We start from the raw sequence: 10,640 nt of genomic DNA, 5'->3' as shown, positions 1-10,640 counted from the left end.
AATTTCGAACATTTTTTCAGCTGGGGATGAGACGAACCATGTTTTGAATAAAAGGAAGCAGGTGAGCTCAGGGGAAAGAGGGCCAAGGAAGGGAGAATCTATTTCAAACTCAGCTGCTTGTGCTACCTTATAAGCCTGGTCCTTTTTGCTCATCAACTTTCAACCACTGCTCTTTCAGATCTGGTATCACCTTGGAATTATTTTCTTCTCCTTGAAGCAGTTCAGAAGTTAAAACTTCACTCACCTTCAGTCCAGTTATACAGTGAATCAATTTCATTTGCTTTGGCTTTTTGAAACTCATTTTTAAAATGAGTACTTTTTAAAGTGAATTTCTGACTGTATTTCTTCACACTTGCAAATGCAACTGTGAAGTTTATTTGTGTGTGTGTGAGCATTCATTCAGTTCAGTTCAGTTCAGTCGCTCAGTCGCACGCCAGGCCCCCCTGTCCATCACCAACTCCCGGAGTTCACTCAGACTCACGTCCATCGAGTCAGTGATGCCATCCAGCCATCTCATCCTCTGTTCTCCCCTTCTCCTCCTGCCCCCAGTCCCTCCCAGCATCAGAGTCTTTTCCAATGAGTCAACTCTTCGCATGAGGTGGACAAAGTACTGGAGTTTCAGCTTTAGCATCATTCCTTCCAAAGAAATCCCAGGGCTGATCTTCAGAATGGACTGGTTGGATCTCTTTGCAGTCCAAGGGACTCTCGAGTCTTCTCCAACACCACAGTTGAAAAGCAGCAATTCTTCAGCGCTCAGCCTTCTTCACAGTCCAACTCTCACATCCATTCATGACCACAGGAAAAACCATAGCCTTGACTAGATGGACCTTTGTTGACAAAGTAATGTCTCTGCTTTTCAACATGCTATCTAGGTTGGTCATAACTTTTCTTCCAAGGAGTAAACGTCTTTTAATTTCACGGCTGCAGTCACCATCTGCAGTGATTTTGGAGCCCCCCCAAATAAAGTCTGATACTGTTTCCACTGTTATGTATTATATATTTTAGCTGAGTTTTAATTTTCAGCTTATTTTTTTTAAGTTCTTCAAGTTTAAGTCTTAATTCAAGGTACAAGGAGCACTAACATGCACATGTCCCTACCACATTCCCCTGTGTTCACGGATAGTTCATTCAATCTCCCAACTCTGAGAGGTAGGTCTGTATTGTCTATGCTGAAGAGAGTGAAGCTCAAAGAAGTCAAATAACTTTCCCATCACTTCCAAGAGCCAGAAACAGTCTGACTCCAAGGACCACAGTCTTTCCACTGCAGCAAACTGTTCAGTGCTTACAAATCCCATTTTAAGGAGTTCCTATAAACCAATAAGTTATATATTTGCTGAATATGCTATCTTCTATATAATGCTTGTCTTTCTTTCCCTTGCAAAGGAATTTTCCTTATAAAGGGACTGGTTGTGTGCTAGACAACAAATCAGCCCCCAATGCTACCTAGCCATCCTAGGGAAGAACTATGAGGGTTTGTAACAAAGCAGATTTAAGAAGAATACAAATGATACCCAACTGGAGGACTCAAAAAGGAAACTGCAATTGTTAGTTGCTCAATCGAGTCTGACTATTTGTGACCCCATGGACCGTAGCCCACAGGCTCCAAAAGTCCATGGAATTTTCCAGGCAAGAATACTGGAGTGGGTAGCCATTTCCTTCTTCAGGCCATCTTCCTGACCCTGGGATTAAACCCAGCCTCCTGCACTGCAGGCGATTCTTTACTATCTGAACCACCAAGGAAGCCCGTAACATACAGTGCTCATGTTAATAATATTCTGAACCGATTTTTCACTAAAACTTCTACTGTAACAAAGTATTAAAATTTGTTTGCAAGGTTTCCACTGCTGCTGAATCTAATCAGTTCAACTGTTTTTAAAGTTAACATGAGGAAAATGAGCTCTCAAAATGCCCAAAGGTCATCACGTTTATACCTTAATACTAAGTCATCCAAAACTCTTGGGAATATATACTTGAAAACTCACTCATGCAACAGCAAAAGGCATTTTTTCCTCACTAAAAAAAATCCATAAATTGATGTTATAGTCTTGACTTGGAAGCATCTCTGCACTTAAACATGAAAAAATACAATGGGTATAAAATAATGTTTTTATGTAGAACTGTGTTTGTGTATGTATGTGTGAGTTTTCAGGAAATTAACTGATACATCACTATCTCTCCTAAAATGTGTGTTTCCAAGATTTTGTGAGAGGTAGGAGGAGTTTTCACCATTCAGATTTCATCTAAGAATTTGATTTCCCAACTATTTTGCTAATAGAAAATGACAGCTACTTTAAAATTAGAGAATGACCTGAAAACTCATTAAAAGAGCAAAATAAACACTTTTTAAAAAGTCAACTGAAATTGAAGAAGATAATGAAAGTAACATTCCTCCTTAGTTTATGAGAAATGTGTTATAATATTCACTTGTCTAAGACATTTCTGTGATTAATAATAACAATAATATAATAACCATGGCAACTTTAATAACAATACACTGTGGCTATCATCTACTGGGTACCTACTGTGTGCAAGGTGCTTAGACCCATTATCTCTTTTCAGTTCTACCACAGCCCTATCTCTAGGAAGCATCTCTAGCTGAGCAACACAAGGGGCTTAAAGAGAGATTAGCTTGCCCACATCCTGTCCACGTGGAACTCCAGCTTAGTCTGGCTCAAGTCTACGCTCATAAGCACTTCTACCTTGACTTTTTTATATTTAGCCTTAAAACATGCTTTTTTGAAAACTTTCAAAAGGAAAAATGTGTGGCAATCTGTTTACATCAGTGACTCCCAGTGGGCTATGTGTTCATGGTTTTGGGCAGTTCCTCCTCTTGAATCCGGGCTGGGTTCAAGACTGGCTTTAATCAACATGAGATAGAAATGATGCTGTGTCAGGTCTGGGCCTCAGTCTTGAGAAGTCTGGCAGCTTCTGCTTTTGTGCTCTTGAGAGATCGGCACTGTTGCATAAGAAGGATGCTTACCCACCTGCAGATGCTTACCCCCATGGAGCCAGAAAAAGCCCAGCCAAACCAGTGCTCCCGCTGCTTCCTGCCCCTACCCGTGGCCTCCCTGACACCAATACTGTGAGCGCGAAGCCCTGTCTTGGATGCTCCAGCCCAGGCCGCTCTCCATCTCCTTTAAAACATGTGCCTTCATGATTTGGGGGGGGGGGAGGTAACAATGGAGAACAGCAGCAGAACTGCCCAGCTGAGGCCCACGCAACTCACAGAATTCCAAGGAGACAGAATGGTTCTAATTTAATCCACTAAGTTTGAGGGTGCTTTGTTACATACAAATAACTGAAATAAAAATTCACACCTGGAGCTGAGGTACTGATGGAACAAAAAATCGAGAACGTGAGTCCTTGGCTTTGAGTCCAGAGGAGGCTTAAAGCTGTCAGAATGGTTTCCTGGCAGTCACAGAACCAGGAAAAGGCCGAGTGAGGACTTGAATCTAGGTCTCTCTCTCTTCTGTAACACTTCATTATCTTAAGCCAAAAGACCACTTCTCCCCAGTGCTGAGCAAACACAATTGTAGTCCTCGATGCCGGTGTCACACAGGATTCACTTCGGCATTTACTTTTTTTTCTTTACTTGCATAATGCTACCCTTTCCTCAAGGAAATCATATGATTCCTGAAGACAGGAAGTGATTCCTTTATGTCTTTTGTATTTCATATAGTAGGTAGAAAACCTGGAAACTAACACAACATTGTAAATCAATTATACTTTAATAAAAATCTTTAGGGAAAAAAATAAAAGAGACCTAGGGGTCAAAAAAAAGAAGAAAATATGGGGGCACAAAACTGTCCTCAGTTTGCATCAGCTACACAAGGCCGTTCACCACTCTCCATGTAGTCTGGGATCTCTGAACCTATGAACAGTGTTCTTAGTGTCTCTGATACTGTGCTCTCTTTGCTCACCTAAGAACTCCTCACACTTCAGAGTTGCCATGCCCTCCTTCAGGGAACCTTCCCAGCCAGGGATTGAATCCAGGTCTCCTGCATTTCAGGCGAATTCTTTACCAGTTTATCTATCAGGGAAGCCCAAGAATACTGAAGTGGGTACCCTATCCCATCTCCAGGGGATCTTCTCGACCCAGGAATCAAACTGGGGTCTCCTGCATTGCAGGCGAATTCTTTACCAGCTGAGCTACCAGGGAAGCCCCGTTTTCTAGATTATTTTAAAGCAAATCCTAGGCAGTATATCATTTTACTTATGTACATGACAGGAAATATCTTCATCAGATAAGACTGTCACAAGTTTTGCTTTGTTACTTCTTTTTTCAAAAATTCGGAATCCAAATAAGGTCCACACATTGCATTTAGTTGATAGGTGACTTAAGTTTCTCTTAATCTATAGCTTGAATCCTCCCTTTTCCCCCCCGTTAGTTGCCTGTTGAATTTCCTACATTCATGACCCAGTTGATTGCCTCCTCATGGTGCTGTTTAATTTCTTCCTTGACGCCTGTGTTTCACCTAACCCAGCAATTAGACTGAATACTGTAGGACTGAATACTCTTAGGTCCACTGAGGCGTGTGTCTGTTGAGGGGAGGCTGTTTGCCAGAATACCTCCTAGGCGGTGCCGCATAGTTGCTAACATACATGATGCCTCATAATCACCTCTGATTGGTGAGTGGACTGAGGTGCCGTCATTCTGATTCATCTACTATAAAGTTCCCCATCAACCTTTCACCTAGTGAAGTGGTTGGTCCTCAGCCTTAATGCATATTTGAAATCACCTAGGGACCTTTACAGTCAACTCCGAGGTTCTTATTTACTTGGTCTGGAGTGCAGCCTACACACTGAGACTTTTTTTTTTTTTTTAGTATTTATTTGGCTGCACTGGGTCTTAGTCGTGGCACTCGGGATCTTTGCTGTTGCTTGGGGGATCTAGTTCCCTGATCAGGGATTGAACCCAGGTCCCTTGCATTGAAAATGTGGAGTCTTAGCCCCTGAACCACCAGGGAAGTCCCCTCACTGAGATTTTCTGACAGTTTTCCTGGGTAGTCAAGGTATAGAACCACTATCCTTGTAGTTACAGCATCCACTGGTGATTGTTACCTAGATTCATCATGTCATTAAAATATGCCCTTGAGACATCCTACTATTTGTGACAATATGGATGAAACTTCAGGGCATTACGGTAGGTGAAGTGAGTCAGACAGAGACAGACAAATACTGCAAGATATTACTGATATGTGGACTCTAAAAAGCTAAATTCATAAAACAGAGACAAGAATAGTGGTTACCAGGGACTGGGAGGTGGGGGAAAAGACAGTATCTTTCTAAAATACTATCAAAAATGACATGAATGCCATATTTTAATGAAAACTTATATTTCCAACAAAAATTTTAGTGAGAAGAGTGACATTCTTTCATAATTTTGCAAAGCCCTGATATTTAGTTTAAGAGAAGATAGCTAAATTTTTGTATCTGCTTCTGTATTCTGTCTGTTAAATATCAAATATCATAAAACCCCTGGAAAACTTCATTGTATATTTGTGAAAAAATGAGAGTGACAAGGTAAATAATGTCTTGGTATGAAAACGAAATTAGTTTTGACCCAATGGCTCCTCTGAAAAGGTCTTGGTTCCTGAGACCACATCACAAGAACTGTTTTTAAATGTCCTATTTCTCTCATAAGATATTGTGGAATCATTGTGATCCTTTGCTGAATGGGAGAACATGTCAATTAATGACAATGGTACCATAGTCTGAATCACAAATTTAGCTTCCTATGGCTTCTGTATCAAATTACCGCAAATTTAGTGGCTTAAAGCAATGCAAATTTATTACCATACATTTCTGGGGATGAGGAGTCCAAAATAGGTCTCGCTTGCTAAAATCAAGATGTCAGTAGGACTGCATTCCTTTCTGGAGGCTTTAGGGGAGATTACCCTTCTGGCTCTTCCGGCTTCTAGGTTGCCAGTATTCCCTTGTTGTAGCCACGTGGACAATGCAGATAGTGGAGTGCAGTTTATTACACTGGTAACCCCAAGGAAGAGTCTCCTCTTAGCCAAGGACTCTGACCAGTTTTTGTGAAAACCTTATATACCCTAAGTGTATACGGTTCCCTGAAACTAGTCTGAACAGAGGATCATATGCCTTAAGCCTAGGTAGTTAACAGTGGACAATTATCAACAGGTCATACCCCAATAAGCATAATAGAATGTATGATTCTATTCAGTTACACAGATAATTAGGGTATTCTTTTAGGCGATGGAGAGCACTGGGCCTCTTCCTTCTACGGGCCTGGTTTTCCAGTTGGTATGTCGTTTCCATAGATACTGGGCATATAGCTCGAAGTCCACAGACTTTGCCCCTCACAGACTGAAATGGAATCAGTTTCTATTTCCCCAGCCAAGGTAGGCGTAGCTTCCCCATCTTCCAGTACAGGAAGGTCAGGCAGAAGATAGAACCTGTTCTGTTTCCTCCTTCACCCTAGCTTGTGATCCCTTCTGTCTTCAAAACTAGCAATGGATGGTCAAGTGTTCCATCACTCTGGATGTGATACACAGCCTCATGGCCTTAATCTCACCAAACCAAGCCTTGTAGTGTCCAGTTAATTACACATAGCCCGCAAAGCCCTGTACCCGCCTCCCCCCATCAAATGGCTAACGAGAGCTCTGGTGCGTTCTGTCTGCAGAGGCTAGGCTTCTGCGATTCCATTTCCTTCTGCGCGTGACTGTCAGAAGGAAATTCTTGAGGACTAGGGAGGAGATGCTTGACAGTGGGACTTTGGTGGTGGCTCCTCCCAGTTCCCAGGCCCATAGTGGGTCTCCAGAGGGAAGTTGCTATAAGGACATGGGGCTGTGGCTAATGTTTGTCTGACCTTCCTGTATTGGAATGTGGCGAAGCTACACCTACCTTGGTTGGGGAAATAGAAACTGATTCCATTTCAGTCTGTGAGGGTCAAAGATGAGAGTTCTTGTGGTCAGAGAAGCAGGAAGGATAAGCCACTAAGCCTGACAGCTTCCTGTGTCAAAAGTGTTCATCTGAATGTCACAACTCTTCAAGTCTTTTGTTTAAATAGGGAAATGAGCAAATTACAAATTTTAGGCCATTCTTACAAGTGGACAAAGAGTGAAATAAGATGATCCACTTGTGCCCTGACTATGAAATCTCAAGGTGTGTATGTCTATCAGAAAACAGAAACCAATCTCAGTATTCTTGTCTTGGCAACAGGACGTTAAGTAAACAATGGTTCATAGTTACAGTATCTCTCAAGGTTAATACACAGTTCACAGGTCAGAGTGACAGCCTCTGAAGCCCAGGTGTCTTGAAGGATTCCTTCGCTAGTAAAAGAAATCTGTAAGAGCAGTTTAATGAAATGGAACTCTTTCTGTTTTAATACACCTATAAGGGAGGAAGGAGCATTTTCTGCTATTTTGTTGAGGTAATTTTCAGTAGTAGTTAAACGGGCCTGCAGTTTTCTACACCAAGCTCTTGATTTCCACTGAGAAAGGACTTGGCAGGTGTGAGCAGTGTAACTTTACAATATACTAAACAAAGGATAGGGTGGGGTGGTGATTATTATCAAATAAATATGGGGGCAAAGGCCTCCATCTGGAGTGTGCAGTTGGAGGGTCTCCCCAGGTAGTCTGCAGTACGCAGACTCTATACCACTAATTCTATCAGAGATAGAGTTCCTATGGGAAAAAACAGCAATAGAAGGCACATAAACAGCCTACTGATTTGTGAACTAATTAAATTACAGTAAGGCCCCTACTTTCTGGTTGGATCCATTGGGATGGCATCACCGATGCAATGGACATGAACTTGGGCAAACTTCAGGAGACGGTGAGGGACAGGGAGGCCTGGCGTGCTGCAGTCCATGGGGTCGCAGAGTTGGACACGACCGGGTGACTGAACAAGGCCCCTATACACAAATCTTCAAGTTTCAAACTTTCAAAGATGTAAATGCGCATTCTCATATTTAAGTTGGTTCACGTGTCTGGCATATGTTTGTCATATGTGTTGTCACCTACAAATTGGCACTTACCAAGGGCATTCAGAAAACAAAGATCATGGCATCTGGTCCCATCACTTCATGGGAAATAGATGGGGCAACAGGGGAAACAGTGTCAGACTATTTTGGGGGCTCCAAAATCACTGCAGATGGTGATTGCAGCCATGAAATTAAAAGACGCTTACTCCTTGGAAGAAGGAAATGGCAACCCACTCCAGTATTCTTGCCTGGAGAATCCCATGGACAGAGGAGCCTGGTGGGCTACAATCCATGGGGTCGCAAAGAGTCGGACACGACTGAGCGACTAACTTACTTAACTTACTTAGATAGCATATTCAAAAGCAGAGACATTACTTTGCCGACTAAGGTCCATCTGGTCAAGGCTATCGCTTTTCCTGTGGTCAAGTGTGGATGTGAGAGTTGGACTGTGAAGAAGGCTGAGCGCCAAAGAATTGATGCTTTTGAACTGTGGTGTTGGAGAAGACTCTTGAGAGTCCCTTGGACTGCAAGGAGATCCAACCAGTCCATTCTGAAGGAGATCAGCCCTGGGATTTCTTTGGAGGGAATGATGCTGAAGCTGAAACTCCAGTATTTTGGCCACCTCATGCGAAGAGTTGACTCACTGGGAAAGACTCTGATGCTGGGAGGGATTGGGGGCAGGAGGAGAAGGGGACGACAGGGGATGAGATGGCTGGATGGCATCACTGACTCAATGGACTGAGTGAACTCCTGGAGTTGATGGACAGGGAGGCCTGGCGTGCTGCGGTTCATGGGGTCGCAAAGAGTCGGACAGGACTGAGCGGCTGAGCTGAACTGAGCTGAACTGAAGGGCGCTGCCAATGACAAGGCGTTTGCCATCTGCCTCTACGGAGTGAGCCCCGTGCCGCTGCAGCTGTTGGCTTTCAACAACCCCTGAGGGAGTCCAGGGTGGAGTGAGGCACTCTGTGCTCCAGGGAACCTGATGAGATAGGTCTTTGGATAGTTGATGTTTTTAGGAGCAGATTTTATGATCTCAATCCTTGCATCTCCTCATATCTAGAGAAGCAGTAAATCCCTTCATGGTGACATCAGACCCTCAGGACTAACAAAAAACCTTTCGTAAAATGAGTGCTTCATGGTATTGAACTCCCCTTTCACCAAAACCTTGTATATTGGCTTTCCCCCACTGCCGCTTTGGAGCAGACTCTCAGAGCTATCTGAGGTGCTGCCTCCTGGGCTGCAGTCCTCATTTTGCCCCAAATAAAACTTAACCCATAACTCTCAAGTTGTACATCTCTTTTTTTAGTCAACAGTGAGCATCCTGCACAAGCGGCTGTGATTTTGTGTACTTTACTGCACAGCACTGTACAGAGTACAGTAGCGGAGCATCTTTATTTCAAGCCCAGGATGTCAGGAAATCAGCATAAAAGCAGTGTGATGTAGCTGGTACTATAAGATCAAAAATGTTTTATATTTTGTGTTTGGTTGCTTTTTATGTTTTATTTGTGTGAAAAGTATTTACACTTATTTCAGCGCACTCCCATATAACTGATTGTGTTAGTTGGGTACCTAGGCTAACTTTATTGGACTTACAAATTGGACTTAAGAAACGGCAGTCTTTCGTATGCAGGGGACTTCCTGTAAGATAAAATACTTTTAATGATTTTCTCAAAATACTTCTACTTATTTTCTCAAAATACTTCATGTATGTAGCTTTTAATAGCATTCTTTGGGTATTTTTGACAAATAACAAACTGCACATATTTAAATATTTGTTTATTTATTTATTTGGCTGTGCTGGATCTTAGTAGCGGCATGTGGGATCTATAGCTGTGGCATGGAAACTCTTATTTGCAGTGAAGTGAAGTGAAGTCGCTCAGTCGTGTCCGACTCTTTGCGACCCCATGGACTGTAGCCTACCAGGCTCCTTTGTCCGTGGGATTTTCCAAGCAATAGTACTGGAGTGGATGGCCACTATGTGGGATCTATTTCCCTGACCAGGGATTGAGCCTAGGTGCCTGCTTTGGGAGGTCAGAGTCTTAGTCACTGGACCACCAGGGAAGTCTCCTGCACATATCTAACATGTAAAATTATATAAATTTTGACATATGAAACCATCACTGCAATCAAGATATCGAACATACATACCATCCTTTTTGCAATCTCTCTCTCCCACTTTTCCATACTCTGCTACCATCTGCAAGAAACAACTGATTTGCCACCTGTCACTACAGAAGAGTTTGCATTTTCTAGACTTTTATACAATGGAATCAAATACGGACTCCTTTTTGGTCTGGCGTCTTTCACTCAGAATAATTATTCTGAGAATCATTCATGTTGTGGGTACCAATAGCTCTTTCCTTTTTCATAGGGAGTAATAATTCATTATATGGATAACTAAAACTTGTTTCTGTTGATGGGCATTTGGGTTTTCCAGTTTGTGACTGTTACAAATAAAAGTGTTATTGAAGGAGGAAACAGACAGAACAGGCTCCATCTTGAAAGCAAGACTCCATCTTGGGCCGGAGGACTGTGGACTTTGACCTATATGCCCAGGATTTATGGAAACGACACACCAACTGGAAAACCAGACACCCACCCCCCATGGAAGAGCCCTAGAGCTCATATCTAGACCCTCCATCGCTTAAAAGAATACCCTAATTATATGTGTAACCAAATAGAATCATAAATG

Source organism: Capra hircus, chromosome 19 (genome assembly GCF_001704415.2).
Source record: "Capra hircus breed San Clemente chromosome 19, ASM170441v1, whole genome shotgun sequence".
In the NCBI taxonomy this organism is placed as follows: Eukaryota; Metazoa; Chordata; class Mammalia; order Artiodactyla; family Bovidae; genus Capra; species Capra hircus.
The sequence above is the reverse complement of the archived record's forward strand: the minus strand, read 5'-3'. Positions refer to the sequence as shown.